The sequence below is a fragment of the Monodelphis domestica genome, chromosome 3 (assembly GCF_027887165.1).
Source record: "Monodelphis domestica isolate mMonDom1 chromosome 3, mMonDom1.pri, whole genome shotgun sequence".
In the NCBI taxonomy this organism is placed as follows: Eukaryota; Metazoa; Chordata; class Mammalia; order Didelphimorphia; family Didelphidae; genus Monodelphis; species Monodelphis domestica.
This window is the reverse complement of record NC_077229.1, coordinates 430,165,606-430,184,117: the sequence shown is the minus strand read 5'-3', so window position 1 is coordinate 430,184,117 and position 18,512 is coordinate 430,165,606. Positions and strand designations below refer to the sequence as shown.

General features: G+C 36.6%; 1 protein-coding gene across 3 annotated transcripts in view; it reads right to left on the bottom strand.

Moving 5' to 3' along the window:
* Positions 1-18,512, bottom strand: part of RAB27B (RAB27B, member RAS oncogene family) — a 258,468-nt gene that overhangs the window by 21,415 nt on the left and 218,541 nt on the right. The gene's annotated exons all lie outside the window — the stretch shown is intronic.

The following is an 18,512-nucleotide window of genomic DNA, read 5'->3' as shown; positions in this document are numbered from 1 at the left end:
AGCTATTTTATTGGTATCATCATCATCCAATGGTGAATTGAACATGTACACAAAAGGCATAATGCAAAATTCAGTGTGATTGGTAAAAGCATGGATTAAGACACAGATGTCAGAAAATTTGTAAAAGGAAAGAATATTTTCAGCTATGGGGATCAGAAAAGCCTTATATAAAAAAAAGACTGGATGTTCTTTTTTTTAAATTTTATTTAATTGGTCAATTTAGAATATTTTTCCTATGTTACCTGATTCATGTTCTTTCCCTCCCCTCCTGCTACCCTCCTCCCATAGCCAGTACACAATTCCACTGGGTTTTACATGTGCCCTGGATCAAAATCTATTTCCATTTTGTTGATGTTTGCACTAGGGTGATTATTTAGAGTCTATATCCCCAATCATATCCCCATTGACCCATGTGATCAAGCAGTGGTTTTTCTTCTGTGTTTCTGCTCCCACAGTTCTTCCTTTGGATGTGGATAGTGTTATTTATCATAAATCCCTCCGAATTGTTCTGGATCATCATATTGCTACTAGTAGATTCGATTGTACCACAGTGTATCAGTCTTTGTGTACAATGTTCTCCTGGTTCTGCTCCTTTCACTTTGCATCAATTCCTGGAGGTTGTTCCAGTTCACATCGAATTCCTCCAGTTCATTATAGAACAATAGTATTCCATCACCAACAGATACACAATTTGTTCAGCCATTCACCAATTGAAGGGCATCCTCTTGTTATTCAATTTTTTTGCCACCACAAAGAGTGAAGCTACGAATATTCTTTTACAAGTCTTTTTCCTTATTATCTCTTTGGGGTACAAACCTAGCAGTGCTATGGCTGGATCAAAGGGCAGACATTCTTTTAGCACTCTTTGGGCATAGTTCTAAATTGCCCTCCAGAATGGTTGGATCAAGTTACTCCGGACTACTACTTTGTTTCTACCCAGCAAGTTCTTCTTCCTAGGGGGAAAGAGGTCCCTTCAATCCCTCCATAGTTGTAAACTGCCCTTTACTCAGTTTTAGCCAGTTGTAGTAAATCACAAGTTTATTCTAATATAATAAGGAAACAGGATGAAGTTGGGAAGGACTGGTAACTTGAGGAAAAAAGGGGAATAGAAAGGAGGAGTACCTAGCTGGTCAAAACCTTCCCTCAAAGTTGAAGCGACTTGGGCTTAATGGCCCCAAGCCCCTGAGGGGTTCAGAGTGATGAACCCTGACTTTTAGCGCTGTCCAGCAGGAGCCTCAATTCAGGTGAGGAGACTGTGGTGATTCTTCTGGTGGACTCTCTTCTTTTCAGTATTTGTCCACTTGTTGGGGTTTGGAGGGGATGGTGATCAGGATTTCAAGGAAGGAAATGTTTCTTGGGGATCAAGACCCAGCCACACTGGACCTATCTCTCTGCTGTCACAGAGTCAGAGTCAGAGTCAGGCACCCAACTGCTGCTCTCTCTCTGAGTTTCTTTCTCAAGGATTCCAAATCTTCTCTGCCCATCCCCCACCACTTCTGGAATCTTTGGAACCAGTACAGTCTTTGCCCATGTCCAAAAAAAGGCTCTGGGTTTCCACCTCTCACACAAATGTTAAATAATAAAGATGATAATGGGCATTCTTGTTTCACTCCTGATTTTACTGGGAAGACTTCTAATTTATCCCCATTGTAGATGGTGCTTTCTGATAGTTTTAGATATATACTGTTTATCATTTTTAGGAAAGACCCTTCTATTCCTATGCTGTCTAGTGTTTTCAATAAGAATGGGTGTTGTATTTTGTCAAAGGCTTTTTCTGCATCTATTGAGATAATCATGTGATTTTTGTTAGTTTGTTTGTTGATATGGTCAATTATGTAAATGGTTTTCCTAATATTGAACCATCCTTGCATTCCTGGTATAAATCCCACCTCATGATCACTTGCTGGAGTCTTTTTAAAAATTTAATTTATTTGGAACAACCTCTAGGAAGTAATGCAGAGCGAGAGGAGCAGAACCAGGAGAACATTGTACACAGAGACTAATACACTGTGGTATAATCAAACGTAATGGACTTCTCCATTAGTGGCGGTGTAATGTCCCTGAACAACTTGCAGGGATCCAGGAGAAAAAAACACCATTCATAAGCAAAGGATAAACTATGGGAGTGGAAACACCGAGGAAAAGCAACTGCCTGAATACAGAGGTTGAGGGGACATGACAGAGGATAGACTCTAAATGGACACTCTAATGCAAATACTATCAACAAAGCAATGGATTCAAATCAAGAAAACATCTAATGCCCAGTGGACTTACGCATCGGCTATGGGGGGTGGGGGGTAGGAAAAGAAAATGATCTATGTCTTTAACGAATAATGCTTGGAAATGATCAAATAAAATATATTAAAAAAATTTAATTTATTTAGTCAATTTAGAACATTATTGCTTGGTTACACGAGTTACATTATTTCCTTCCCTCCCCTTCCCCCACCCTTCTTGCAGCCAACACGCAATTTCATTGGGCATTACATGTGCTCTTGATCAGAATCTATTTCCATTTTGTTGGTGTTTGCATTAGGATGTTCATTTAGAGTCTATATCCCCAGCCATATCCCTCTGACCCATATAGACAAGCAGTTGTTTTTCTTCTGTGTTTCTACTCCCACAGTTTTTCCTCTGAATGTGGATAGTGTTCTTTCTCATAGATCCCTCCAAGTCATTGCCAGAAATGGAGAAGTCCATTACATTCCATTGTACCACAGTGTATCAATCTCTGTATACAATGTTCTCCTGGTTCTGCTCCTTTCGCTCTGCATCAATTACTGGAGATTGTTTCAGTTCACATCGAATTCCTCCACTTTATTATTCCTTTGAGCACAATAGTATTCCATCACCAACAGATACTACAATTTGTTCAGTCATTCCCCAATTGAGGGCATCCACATATTTTCCAATTTTTTTCCACCACAAAGAGCGCAGCTATGAATATTCTTCTACAAGTCCTTTTCCTTATTATCTCTTTGGGGTACAAACCCAACAATGCTATGGCTGGATCAAAGGGCAGACAGTCTTTTAGCGCCCCTTGGGCATAGTTCTAAATTGCCCTCCAGAATGGTTGGATCAATTCACAGCTCCACCAGCAGTGCATTAATGTACTGACTTTGCCACATCCCCTCCAGCATTCATTACTTTCCTTTGCTGTCATATTAGCCAATCTGCTGGGTATGAGGTGATACATCAGAGTTGTTTTGATTTGCATCTCTCTGACTATTAGAGATTTAGAACACTTTTTTATGTACTTATTAATAGTTTTGATTTCCTCATCTGAAAATTGCCTATTCATGTTGCTTGTCCATTTACCAATTGGAGAATGGCTTGATTTTTTTGTACAACTGGTTTAGCTCTTTATAAATTTGAGTAATTAGACCTTTGTCAGAGGTTTTTGTTATGAAGATTATTTCCCAATTTGTTACTTCCCTTCTTATTTTGGTTGCATTGGTTTTGTTTGTACAAAACCTTTTTAATTTGATGTAATCAAAATGATTTTACATTTTGTGATTTTTTTTCTAGCTCTTGCTTGGTTTTAAAGTCTTTCCTTTCCCAAAGGTCTGACATGTATACTATTCTGTGTTCAGCTAATTTTATTATAGTTTCCTTCTTTATAGTCAAGTCATTTATCCATTCTGAGTTTATCTTGGTATAGGGTGTGAGATGCTGATCCAAACCTAATCTCTCCCATACTGTCTTCCAATTTTCCCAGCAGTTTTTATCAAATAGTGGGTTTTGATCCCCAAAGCTGGGATCTTTGGGCTTAATCATAGACTGCCTTGCTAAGGTCACTTACCCCAATTTTATTCTACCAATCCTCCTTTCTATCTCTTAGCTAGTACCAAATTGTTTTGATGACCATTGACTTATAGTATAGTTTGAGATCTGGGACTACAAGGCCTCCTTCCTTTGCATTTATTTTCATGATTTCCCTAGATATCCTTGATCTTTTGGTCTTCTAAGTGAACTTTGCTATGGTTTTGTCTAATTCAGTAAAAAAGTTGTTTGTTTTTTTTAGTTCAATGGATATGACACTAAATAAGTAAATTAATTTGGATAGGATTGTCATTGTTATTATGTTCGCTCTTCCTACCCATGAGTAATCAATGTTTTTCCAATTTTTTAGGTCTAGTTTTAATTGTGTGGAGAGTGTTTTGTAGTTGTGTTCATATAGTTCCTGTGTTTGTCTCAGCAGTTAGATTCCTAAGTATTTTATGTTGTCTAGGGTGATTTTAAATGGAATTTCTCTTTCTAATTCTTGCTGCTGAGATGGGTTGGAGATATATAGAAATGGTGATGACTTATGTGGGTTTATTTTGTATCCTGAAACTTTGCTAAAGTTGTTGATTATTTCCACTAGCTTTTTAGTTGATTCTCTAGGATTCTTTAAGTAGACCATCATATCATCTGCAAAGAGTGATAGCTTGGTCTCTTCATTGCCAATTTTAAAACCTTCAATTTCTTTTTCTTCTCTAATTGTTACTGCTAGTGTTTCTAGTACAATAGAGGTGATAATGGGCATCCTTGTTTCACTCCTGATCTTATTGGGAAGGCTTCTAGTTCATCTCCATTGCAGATGATGTTGGCTGATGGTTTTAGATAGAGACTGTTTATTATTTTTAGGAAAGACCCTTCTATTCCTATGCTTTCTAGTGTTTTTAATAGGAATGAGTTATATTTTGTAAAAAATTTTCTGCATCTACTGTGATAATCATGTGATTTTTGTCAGTTTGCTTATTAATATGGTCAATTATGTGGATGGTTTTCCTAATATTGAACCATCCTTGCTTTCCTGGTATGAATCCTACCTGGTCATAGTGAATAATCCTCCTGGTCACTTGCTGGAGTCTTTTTGCTAATATCTTATTTAAGATTTTTGCATCTATATTCATTAGGGAGATTGGTCTATAGTTTCTTTTCTCTGTTTTTGACTTGCCTGGCTTTGGAATCAGTACCATATTTGTGTCATAAAAGGAATTTGGTAGAACTTCTTCTTAACTTATTCTGTCATATAGTTTATATAATATTGGGATTAGTTGTTCTTTGAATGTTTGATAGAATTCATTTGTGAATCCATCTATACCTGGGCATTTTTTTCTTAGGGAGTTCTTTGATGGCTTAATTTCTTTTTCTCATATGGGATTGTTTAGGTAGTCTATTTCTTCCTCTGTTAGTCTAGACAATTTATATTTTTGTAAATATTCATCCATATCACCTACATTGTCATATTTGTTGTCATATAATTGGGCAAAATAGTTTTTAATGATTGCCTTAATTTCCTCTTCATTACAGGTGAGGTCTCCCTTTTTATCTTTAATACTATTAATTTGGTTTTCTTCTTTCCTTTTTTTATTAGCTTGACCAATATTTTGTCTATTTTGTTTGTTTCTTTTTCTTCAAAATACCAGCTTCTAATCTTATTTATGAAATCAATAGTTCTTTTACTTATAATTTTATTAATTTCTTTTTTAATTTTTAGGATCTCTAATTTAGTTTTCATCTGAGGATTTTTAATTTGTTCACTTTCAAGTTTTTTGATTTGCATGTCTAATTCATTGACCTCTGCCCTTCTGATTTGTTAATATATGAACTCAAGGAAATAAATTTTCCCCTGATTCCTGCTTTGACTGTGTCCCATAGATTTTGAAAGGGTGTCTCATCATTGTCATTTTCTTCCAAGGAAATTATTGCTTTTATGATTTGTTCTTTATTAAATTTGTTCTATATTAAAATAATATTATTTTGGAGAATCATATTATTTAATTTATAGTTAATTTTTTAATTTGGCTCTCCATGCACCCTTACTAATTACTTTTTATTGTATTATGATCTGATAAGGCTGAATTTATTTTTCACTTGTTTGCCATGTTTTTATGCCCCAATACATGGTCAATATTTCTGAATGTATCATGTGCTGCTGAAAAGAATGTATATTCCTTTTTGTCCCTATTTATTTTTCTCTATTTCTCTATTAATTCTAATTTTTCTAAGATTTCATTCACATCTTTTACCTCTTTCTTATTTTTTTTATTTGATTCATCTAGATTTGATAGAGGAAAGTTCAGGCCACCCACTATTATAGTTTTACTATCTATTTCTTCCTTCACCTCTACTATTTTCTTCTTTAGAAATTTGGATGCTATACCATTTGGCGCATACATGTTGGATACTGATATTTCCTCACTGTCTGCACTGGCTTTTATCAGGATGTAATTAGCTTCCCTATCTCTTTTAATCAGATCTATTTTTACTTTAGGTTCATCAGATATCATGATTGAGATTCCTGCCTTCTTTTTCTCAATTGGGGACCAATAGATTTTGCTCTAACCTTTAATTCTAACCTGTGAGTGTCTACCTACATTATGTATGTTTCTTATAGACAACATATGGTAGGATTTTGATTTCTAATCCACTCTGTTTTCGTTTTATGGATGACTTCATCCCATTCACATTCAATGTTATGATTGCCACTTTTGTAGTCCCCAACATTTTGATATCCTCTCCTAGTTCTGCCCTTTCTTCTTTTGCTATATCCTTTTAAACCAGTGGCTTGCTTTTAATCAGTTCCCCTAATCCCCACCCTTATTATACTTCCCTTTCTGCCCCCTCCCTTTTGTTTCTTTTTTTTGTCTTTTTTTAAGTGTCTGTTAATTTCCTTCCCCTCACTCTTTCCCTCCCTTTTTGTACTCCCCACCCTGCTCCCCCTCTTGGTTTTCCCTTCTCACTTTCCCTGTAGGGTAAGATAGAATTCAATACGTCAATGTATATAGATGTTCTTTCCTCTCAGAACTGATTTCACTGAGAGTAAGGTTTAAGTATTAATTATTAGCACTCTCTTCCTCTCCTTCTTATCATAGTATTCTTCCTCTCCCCTTCCCATGTACCTATTTGTGTGATATAGATAATCCTATTTATCTTATTCCTTCAAGTTTCCCTTGGTGCCATCTTCTATTCACCCCTCCCTTTTTCTTATTTTTTATATCATCTTATACCACTTAATACCCCAATCTCTTCCTGTAAATGATTCTTCTAATTACTATAATAGTGAATATAACTTTGAGATTTACAAATAACATTTTCCATATATTAATATAAACAATTTTATCTTATTGAAGCCCTTAAAGAAGAAAATTTAAATAAAAAACATTTTTTCCCTTTCCCTTCTCTTTCTTATTTACCTTTTCATGTTTCTCTTGATTTTGTGTTTGGATATCAAACTTTTCACTTGGTTCTGGTCTTTTCTTTACAAATACTTGGAAACCTTCTATTTTGTTGAATTCCCATACTTTCCCCTGGAAGTATATAGTTAGTTTTGATGGGTAAGTAATCCTTGGTTGAAGACCCAATTCTCTTGCCTTTCTGATTATCATATTCCAAGCCTGATTGCTGCTCCTTAATAGCTGAATTGTCTCTTTTTGGCTTCTTGCAAAATTTTCTCCTTAGCTTGGAAGCTCTTGACTTTGGCAATTACATTCCTGGGGGTTGTCTTTTAAGAATTTAGTGTAAAGGATGTTCTATGAACTCTTTCAATGTCTATTTTGGCCCCTTGTTCAAGAACATCAGGGCAGTTTTCTTGGATGATTTCTTGTAGTATGATGTCAAGATCTCTGTTCATTTCTGGGTTTTAGGTAGACCAATGATTCTCAAATTGTCTGTTCAAGACTGTTTTTCCTGATCTATCATCTTGTCAGTGAGATATTTTATATTTTCTCCTATTTTGTCAGTCTTTTGACTTTGCTTTTTAAATTCTTGCTGTTTTGCAAGATCATTGACTTCCAGTTGCCTAATTCTGGTCTTTAAGAACTGGTTTTCTGCTATAATCTTTTGATTTTTCTTTTTGGTTTGGCCTATCCTGCTTTTTGTGGCTTCCAGCTGTTTCTCCAGTTGGGAGTTTCTGTCCTTTAAACTGTTATTTTCTTCTTCAACTATTTTCCACTTTTCTTGCCAAAATCCTTCCATCTTTTTGATAAGCTCCAAATTAAATTCTTTAAGAGCTTGTGGCCAATTTCCATTTTTTGGGAAGGTTTGGATGCATTTATTTGTATGTCCTCTTCTGCTATTTCCTCTGTAGTCTGGATGTTTCCTCCATAAAAAATTATCCGAAGTCAATGCCTTATTCTTGTTTTCCTTGGTGTTGGGAAGTTGCTTTTCCTCAGCATTGTTTGCCATCACTATGGTTGATTGTTCCTTTCCAGTCAGAAGTCTGGGTGAGGAGGGCAGGCTCTCTGTGTATGGAGCTAAGGAGCATGGTTTTTGCCTGAGGCCACCTCTCAAGTCTCTGCATCTTCTACTGCTTACTTCTCTTCTCTGTGCTATTTCCATATGGGTGTCTAAGGTCTGTGCTTTTCAGCCTTCTGGGGTCTCAGGTCTATTTGCTCTCAGGAGTAGGTCTTTGGTGGTCTCAGTCAGATGCCAAGAACCTAGAGGTGTCCCTTGTTCACTCTAGAGGTGCCCCTCACTCACTCACTGATTCTAGTGCACTAGCTCTGATTCTGGCTCTGTAGGTGGGGGAGGGTTGATCAGCTCGCATTTTGGGTGGAAGCTATTTCACCCCCTTATAATGTGGAAATGCCCAATGCCCAAATCCCACGTACATTTAATGTTGTGTCCTACTGTAGAGTCCCTTTGTTCACATGAATTTAGTTTTTTTGGCCTTTTGAGGTAGTCGATATCAGGAGGTGGTGAGGAGAGGAAAAGTCCTGGGTCTACCCTGCCACCATGTTTACCAGGAAGTCTCTGGACACTCTTGAACTATATATATGTATACACACACACACATCCCATATAATCAAAGCTATAGTTTTTCCAGTAACAATAATGTATGGTTCTGAGAGATGGACTATAAGGAAAGCTAAGTGCTTCAGAATCAATACTCTTGAATTGTGGTGCTAGAGAAGACCTTTGAGAGTCTCTTGTGCAGGAGGAAGATCAAATCAGTCAATATGTAAAGAAGTTAACTTAGCCTTTTCATTGGTAGGTCAAATACTGAAGCTAAAGCTCAAGTCCTCTGGCCACATGATGAGAAAATGGGACTCACTGTAAAAACCGTTAATGTTAAGAAAGATAGAGGGCAAAAAGAGAAGGGGATGACAGAGGATGAGATGGACAGATGGTGTCATGGAACTAATGAACATGAGCTTGCCAGACTTTGGGAGATAGTGCAGGATAGAAGGGGTCAAGAAGAGTTGAACATGACTGAAAAATATGTTTTTGTTCAGTTTTTGTTAGGTGGTGTGTACATCTATAAATTAACTAGATCTCTGTCTATTGCAACAACATGATACTATGAGAAGAGTCCTTCATTTGAAATCACAGAATCTCAAATTCAAACCCCCAATTTATTTAGCTGTGTGATCTTGGGCAAGTCATTTAATATCACTAGGTCTCAGTTTCCTCATCTGCAAAATGAGGAAATTTACACCCTCCAATATCCCTTCTACCTCTAAATTTATGATACTATAGTCTTTCTTTGTTTCCTTTTTCCTTTAAAAAAGTAGAATTAAGATGGTGTGAGAATCCTTAATTAGTAACCTTTGACTCTCTTTTCTCTGACAATATATCACACCCAATATGACTACTGTTTGTTAAACAGATTATTCAGGTTTTAGGAATGCTGACCACAATTTTCTTTTCTCAATATTTTGACAAGACACACATCATCCAGCAGGATATACGTGAACAACCCTTTCAAGATAGTCACCAACCTAAAGAGCTTTCTTTAAGAAAGACACATAATCACTTCTCTCTTGCAATTGCCCCTCCAACACCAATACTGAGTAGTCTTTCAAAAAGCCTCTTAATGCTAACAAAACCAATAGAACTAGGACAAGAAGTGAAATTGGCAATTAAGGGGGAAAACCCTTTGCATTAAGAACCTCTCAAAAGGGTCTCATTTCCAAGACATATAGGGAACTAACAGATATCCATACCAGACATTCCCCCATGGATAAGCAATCAAATGATATCAGTCATTAAATTAATAAGAACTTATTAAGTGCTGACTTATGTTCCGCGCATTATGGGTGGGAGACTGGAGGGTACAAAGACAAAAATTCTGCCTTCAAGGAACCTATGTTCTATTAGAAAAGTAAACATGTATGTGGAAAGAAATATACAGAATTTAAACAAGGTGATTTAGGGACGAGAGGACACCAGCCTCTGAGGGAGCTGTAAAGGCCTTATTAGAAAGGTGATTCATGAGTTGACTTGAAGGAGATTAGAAATCCTAAAAGGTGAAGAGAAAAAGTATATATGTTCCTGACATAAGTAATGCAAAGCCACAGAAAAAGAAAACAGAGCATCTTGTTTTGGGAACAGTAAAGGGGAACAATTTGCAAAAGCTGGAAAAATGTGGTAAGGCCAGCCTGGGAAGAGCTTTAAATACCTGAAGAGTTTTTATTTAATGGTTGAAGCAATAAGCCTTTCTAGACCACTGTTTCCGGAGGGACCCTAACCATGCTTCATTTTGTTCACAACTTAACTCTCTATTTTCTCATTCTCTTCTTCCTTTTCTGCTCTTCCTCTGACCCCAGATTCAAAATTCCTTCAACTACACCAGTTTCCCAATAATCAAAACTATTGACATCAATAATTTATACTTTACTATAAACAGGCTTATATCTGCTTCTCCTCGTGTAGGCATTATCTTTTAATTACTTTTAACTTCTTTAAAAGGTTTGTTTTGTGTTAGTGGAATTTCAGAATTGAGCATTGGAAACACTGGGGCCATACTTAGGTGCTTAAACTTTTTTTCCCTCCTTCACAACATTATTTCATGTTGCATCCTCCCTTCCTTTACTCCTTTCAAGCTCCCTCTTTTGCCTGTCTGTCTGTCTATTTATCCATCTATCTGTCTAGTACAAATTTGACGCTATCTCCGTCCAAAATGCTCATATGGGATATATGTGCCTAACCTGTGGGAGAGCCTTTCCTACTGCAGCCACAATCAAGCACACTAACATAAACCCAACATAATGATGTCACGTTTGTCTTCATTGAGTATGAAGGACAATAATTTACTCCGAGTTGAGCAAGAGCCCACCAGACAGGTTGAGAAGTAGCTACTAGTTAAAGTAAAAATATAACAAACTCATTGCTAACCCTTTGCTGAAGAAGTTCTCTGTGTTCCACTAGAATTTTATATTGGAAGATGCTGCTCCTGATAGCCATGGGCAGGGTCGCTTTTCAAAAACAAAATTGATTATTGCCAACATGGTATAATTTTAAATGTGCCTATGAAGGGTCCCAGTATTTTCAAGCTCAGGTATGAAATTTCATAATAAAAACCAAGCTTTTTTTTTTTTAACCCTTACCTTCCATCTTGGAATCAATACTGTATATTGATTCTAAGTCAGAAGAGTGGTTAGGGCTAGGCAATGGGGGTTCAGTGACTTGCCCAGGGTCATGTAGCTAGGAAGTATCTTAGGCCAAATTTGAGCCCAGGACCTTCTATCTCTAGGCCTGGCTCTCAATCCACTGAGTCACCCAGCTGTTCTCAAAACCAAATTTTTCAGAGGAAATTACAAGGCATTAAAATCACATCTAATATTATTTCATACCATAGAATATGAAACAGATTGACTTGTACTTATTTACACTAAAAACAAATAACTGAGATCATATACTTTCCTGGATTTTATCATTTAAAAAATTGGAATAGCTGAAGAAGTTTTGGATCTGGAGTCAGAGGTCCTGAGTTCACACCCCACTTATGAAAATTATTACTTCTGTGACCTTGGACAAGTCACTTAATTCTATGGGCCTCAGTTTCCTCATTTGTAAGTGGGAAGTTAGCAATGAATGGCTTCTAAAGTCTTTCCAATTCTTATGAAGAAAGAATACTAAAGCAACTGGAAACTTGAAAGTGTGGAGGGGGTAGAAGAGCAAAAGGGAAGAAACAGAGAGATGCCTACAGAAGAAATGGCAAAGTGTAATTAAAGGGAAGACTCTGCACACTAATTTCTATTATTTAGAATTTTGCTTCTGGCTGTCCCTAATTATTATTATTTTTAAAACCCTTACCTTCCGTCTTGGAGTCAATACTGTGTATTGGCCCCAAGGCAGAAGAGTAGTAAGGGCTAGGCAATGGGGGTCAAGTGACTTGCCCAGGGTCACACAGCTGGGAAGTATCTGAGGCCAGATTTGAACCTAGGACCTCCCATCTCTAGGCCTGACTCTCAATCCACTGAACCACCCAGCTGCCTAATTATTGCTATTCTCTTGCCTGGAAAAGTTATTTCTTTCTGATCAATAAACTGTGAACAAAGCCCAGAAAGAAATACAAACATGACCTGAGATCTTGCCCACAAAGATCTTACATTACAATCCAATTAGAGGAAAACAATGCATAAAGAGATGAAAAAATAAATATTAATATGAGGCAATAATTTCCAATATAAGATGAGATAGCCCCTGATAAAATTGCCAAATGTGTGTGTACGGGGAAGGGGGAAGGAATAAGCATTATATAACACCGATTGTGTGCCAGGCACTGTACTAAGTTTTATCTCATATGATCCTCACAACAGCCATTTAAAGTAGGTGGTACAAAAAATATGTATAGCTGCGCTCTTTGTGGTGACAAAAGTTTGGAAAATGAGGGGATGCCCTTTGATTGGGGAACAACTGAATAAATTGTGGCAGATGTTGGTGATGGAATATTATTGTGCTCAAAGTAATAATAAAGTGGAGGAATTCCATGGAGACTGGAACAACCTCCAGGAAGTGATGCAGAGCGAGAGGAGCAGAACCAGGAGAACATTGTACACAGAGACTGAGACACGGTGGTACAATCGAAGGTAATGGACTTCTCTACTAGAAGCAATGCAGTGATGGAGGACAATTCTGAGGGATTTATGAGAAAGAGCACCATCCACACCAGAGAAAGAACTGTGGGAGTAGAAACGCAGAAGAAAGACAACTGCTTGATCACATGGATCGAAGGGGATATGATTGGGGATGTAGACTCTAAACAATCACACTAGTGCACTTATCAATAATACAGCAAAAGGGCTTGATCAATGACATGTAAAAACCATGGAATTGCATGTCGGCTATAGGAGGGGGTCTTGGAGGGTAGAGAAAGAACATGAATCATGTAACCTTGGAAAAATATTCTAAATGCATTAATTAAATAAAATTTTCAAAAGAAATAAAGTAGGTGGTACAGGTATCTGAGCCTTGTGGTTTTACAGAAAAAGCCAAGGGATTTCACCTGGGTCACAAAATATGTGCATAATTTAGACAGACAGGGGAGAAGGAAGACATGTCAAAGAGTAGACAACTGGAGCAAATACATAGCAGTAGTGAATTACAGGATCTTCTGGGGGACAGAGAGTTAGCAGATAGACCATTCTGGCTCTTAGAACATCAGGTTCAAGTAGAGGAGAAGTGAGATATAAAGCTGGAAAAGAAGATTAGGGTCACAATGTAGAGGACCTTGAATTCCAGATGAAGGTAGTTGAGCCTTATCCTGGCTCAGATAAAAAGCATCCTTTGGTTTCTAACTGTAGGTATCCTTCCCAGACAACACCAATATTGGCAGTTCTTTCTCTTGCACTCCCTCCTCTTTTCTGCCAACTGATTCCAAATATTTCAGGTATTAACAACAATTGTTTAATTCTCCTTCTGAAGGGCACAGGTAGATGATTTCAAAGCCACACCAAGAATTCAACTTTCACCTGTGTTTCTGGATTACTGTTTTAGATTAGTTCTAGAAGTATGACTAAGGTTGGTTTAGATTGCCTCAGTCACCATTGTGGCTGATTTAGTGGGCAGCCCATTTATAAAAGTACAAACACAGAGCAAGTTAATGATGAAAGCCAAATTGGTATATTTATTATAATGGCCAATGCAGGGAGATCAATGATTTTGAGATATACTTGGATAGATTTTTTTCTCTTTGCTTAAGAGTACTCACTATTTGGGATTAAACCCAATCACTTTTGGTACTGGAGATTCTTTTCACCTAATTTTTCATTAATTTAACATTTTTGAGTATGTATATACAATAATACCAATATATGTATATATGCATACATACATGCATATGTTTATATTCATATATGTACATATATACACACCATAAAGTAATTATATTATATAATTATAACAAAACATATTGTCTAATTTTATAATATACTGTATCATGTAATAACATAACTATATTTATGCATATGGATATATTCATGTATGTACACATACACATACCATAAATTATGTTATAATTGTAATAAAACATATAGTCTAGTTACAATATATGTACACAATAAATTATATTGCATACATGTAACACATGTTATATAAACACACGAAAACATGTATACATATACACCTGTGTATAATACAACATATATATGTGTGTGTGTATATATATACATATATATATATATATATATATATATATATATATATAAATAAATAAATGTATGTGTATGTATAGTCTTCTAAGGCTCAGAGTCCTAACTTGGTTCTTGCTGAGACTCAGCCAGCTAGCCATTGCTATTTTTATAACTTGGAGACAAAGTTAAGAATTATAAGGATAATAGTGATAGTTTATTTAGAATAATAAAAATTTTGGGTTAGTTAGATCAGGAAGCATCAGTGTACCCTGTGGTAGAGGAAAAGTGGTTCCTTGCAGAACCAGGGAGCTTTATGTGGGTGGAGTTGGAATCCCTTAGAGTTAGAAATCCTTTTTTATCCTTATATTTTCAATAAATAGTTTATTTATTTAGTGTCCATGTACCTGACCCTGAAGAGAAGTTCACTTATGAGCTTTACTTCATTTATGTAAACTGAAGATATTTGTAAGCACAGCAAGCAGAGTATCTAATTGGTTTATAATCAATAACCAATCCATTTACTTATTTTTACAGTTCACTTTTTGCTTTTACAGTATTTATATATACATCTATTTATTCATCTATTCATTCATTTTTCATTCACTCACTCATTCAATCACTCATTCATTTATTAGCATAAGTAGTAGCTTAGACATAGAAGCTATAGACTTGTCCTTGTAACCATAAAGATCTGAGTTCAAGTTCTTGTGATGTGTATAAGAAACTTATAAGTATATAATGGTGGTAAGTGACCCATACTTAAAATTTCCCTTTAATACCTTATTCACAATTTATTTTTCCTTTTAAAAACATTCCATGAGGATTATCTATTTCTTTTAAATCCACATTGTTTTGATGGGTCCAAAATAGGCTTATTCCTCTAAATTTGGGTTTAGAAGCATTGCAACAGTGTTTAGGAAACTGGCCTTGGAATCTGGATGCATAAGGCTTGCCTCTGACACACACCAGCTCTGTGACCCTGGGCAAGTCTCCAGAAGGGACCTAGAGATCAATGATTCTGGACTCGAAAAAGGTTTAACATGCTTTCCTCTGCCACAGATGAGACAAAACATCACGCAGCTTCAAGTCTGGGAAGGATAAAAAGGCCCAGGAGGTCCTAACACCAGTTATTCTTGTACAGTGAATGATGGCCCTGTCATCCTTCTGTTGTGCTGACCCACAGAGAGAGAAGATCCAGGGCAGTGTCATGTCTCAGGAAATGAGCCTGATACTCAGTCATTATCACTGCATCACAAGCTCAACCACAAGAAGCCCAGTCTCCTTTAGATAGCAGAAATACAGTGTCACATGCTTGGCTCTTCTGAGACTAGAAGCGAAATATGGAAGGACTGAAGGGAGATGCAGTTGAATTTCAGCTTTTCTTCCTCTTGTACTCTTTTATAATACTATAGAAAAAAAAAGAATCCCTGGATTCTTTGAGATGCTCTATGGTACATAGCAATCAGTTAGTTTAAATCTAATTTTGTTGTTATTTTGTTGTTGTTGAGTCATTTTAGCTGAGTCAAACTTCATGACTCCATTTGTTTTTGTTTTTTGACAAACATATTGGACTGGTTTGTCTTTTCCTTCTCTGATCCATTTTATAAATGAGGAAACTGAGGCAAAAAGGGTTAAGTGACTTGCTCAGGGTGACAGAAGTGTCAGAGATCAGATTTGAACTCAGGAAGAGGAGTCTTCCAAACTTCAGGCTCAGTGCTCTATCCACTGGTTTACCTACCTCCTCCCTAATGTAAAAGCTATTAAGGGTCTGAGACCAGATTTGAACTCAGGAAGAGGAGTCTTCCTGCCCCCTGCCCTAACATTATCCACTATTCCACCTAACTGCCAAAATCTCTGATTTTGCAGTAAAGGAAAGTGAGGTTCAGGTTAACTGCCTTGGCCAAGGTCATAGAACTAGTATGTATCAGAGCTGTGGCTTGAGTTCAAGACTTCTCTTTGTCCAGTCCTCTTCCCTATCATGCTGCTGTTCAGCAAAAGATCCACGCTGTGGCTCTAAGCTCACAATGCTGATCTTAGATGACCTGATTTGTGTCATAAAAATAATGACATGAACAATAGCTAATATTTATATAGAGCTTTAAATTTTGCAAAGCATTTTACAAATATTACCTCTTATTATACTCACTCTGGGAGGTTTTGTGTTGTTCTTTAGTCACTTTCAGTCATGTCCAACTCTTTGTGAACCCTTTTGGGGTTTTCTTGGCAAAGGCCCTGAAATAATTTTCCATTTCCTTCTCCAGTTTATTTTAGAGATGAGGAACTGAGGCAAAGAGGGGCTAAAGTGACTTGCCCAAGGTCACCTGGCCAGTAAATATTGGAAACTGAGTCTTTCTTTCCTTCCCTTCCTTGCTTCCTTGCTTCCTTGCTTCCTTCCTTCTTTCCTTCTTTCCTTCCTTCCTTCCTTCCTTCCTTCCTTCCTTCCTTCCTTCCTTCCTTCCTTCCTTCCTTCCTTCCTTCTTTTCTTTTTTAGAGTACCATCTATATCAAGAATTAAAAAAAAGATAACAGATTCTGTTGCTGATTCTTCAAATAATTCTGGGAATGGGATGCCTCAGGTATGCTATCAAAAGGAACCCAAAGTCCTAAATTAATAGGCAGAGATATTTTGGTGCAAAGTGGTTCTGATCTCTCCCTTCTCCAACCTCTATGTATTTTGGAGACTGAATTTCAACTCAGGTCTTCCTGATTCCAGACCTAGCATTATACATAACTGTCTAAAGTATATGACTGGGCTCAGAACTTATAATTCTAAATAGAAAAATAAGCTTAAACCAGACTCTATAATACTTACACAACTGAATTTAAGTGAAATACTTCAAAGCTTTGAAATTTAAATGGCTCATGAATATAAAGTTTTATTATCCCAGAATCTCAGAGTTCAGAAGGACTTTAGGATCCACCTGGTCCAACTGAAACCAGACAAAACCCTTCTACAACATCTTTGAAAAGTGATCAACTAGCCTTTGTCTTCCCTTGGAAGAAGGGAACTTACTAAGTGAGGCAGTCTGTTTCACTTTTTGAGCTTCTAGTCCACAAAATTCCAGATACTCTTAGATAAATGACTGTCCAAGTACTTAAAATTTTTTATACGTAGAAGCCTCAACAGTTGTGATCTACATCATGAAATGAATCAGTTTGATTAGTGGTGACAATGTAGACTCAGCCTTAATGAATTAAACCAAGCTTTCAAGGATTAAAAAAATGGCAGCTTGTTTGGATTTTATAATTTGTCTTGATTTGATTATCCTGAATTGTACTATAACAGGCACACCCAGGATCTCTTCTAGCAGTTATTTCTTTGACTTATTGCCAGGAGGGACATCATACATATAATCAACCATAAAATATCACTTCACATAACTTCATTAATATCCGCAAGTTTAGGTTTTAAATGATGGTTGAGAGAACTTCTGGATAAGGGGCTGCATATCAACAGTGCAGAATAACTGGTTCTAAAAAGAAATCCAAATGATCTCTTATTCTTTGTTTAGTGTTACAAATTGTGCTGAAATCATGATAAATTCTTTGGATTTCAAGTTTATTTTATTTAGAAGTATTAATTGAGCCAAATGACTTTGGGAAATAATTGACAGTAAAAAGTTGAGAGGGAGCAAAACTATTTCGAAAAAGAAATAGAACTTCACAGCATTGCTTCTCCTGTCTTGAGAGTGATTCAGAACTAGGTCCTGATGATGGATATTGACCTGGGAGTTAGAAAATTCAACTGAGGCAAACTGGGTTAAGTGACTTTCCTAGGCTCGTACATATTTGAACTTAGAAAAATAAGTTCTTTTAATTCTAGGCTCCACACTCTATCCACTGTGCCACCTAGCTGCCCTTGTCACCTGGAGTTTTTAGTTTCATAGCACTGGAAGGGGGTATCGGGACTTGTGATTTAATTGGTCATGTTTTGATTAAAATACATTAATAACATCACTGTGAAATAGAATTAGTAGTGGCTACTTGGTATAGGATATGCCCTTCCTTTGAAATGACACTCTCTCTTACAACCATGAAATTTTTTTTTCTAACATCATTTTTTGAGGGGAAGTAGGGGAAAGAGGTAAGGGCACCTTTTGGCTTTTGACTAAACTTCATGGCATCTGACTGAATTTATTTTTAAATTTCAAATCTAAACAGATGTCT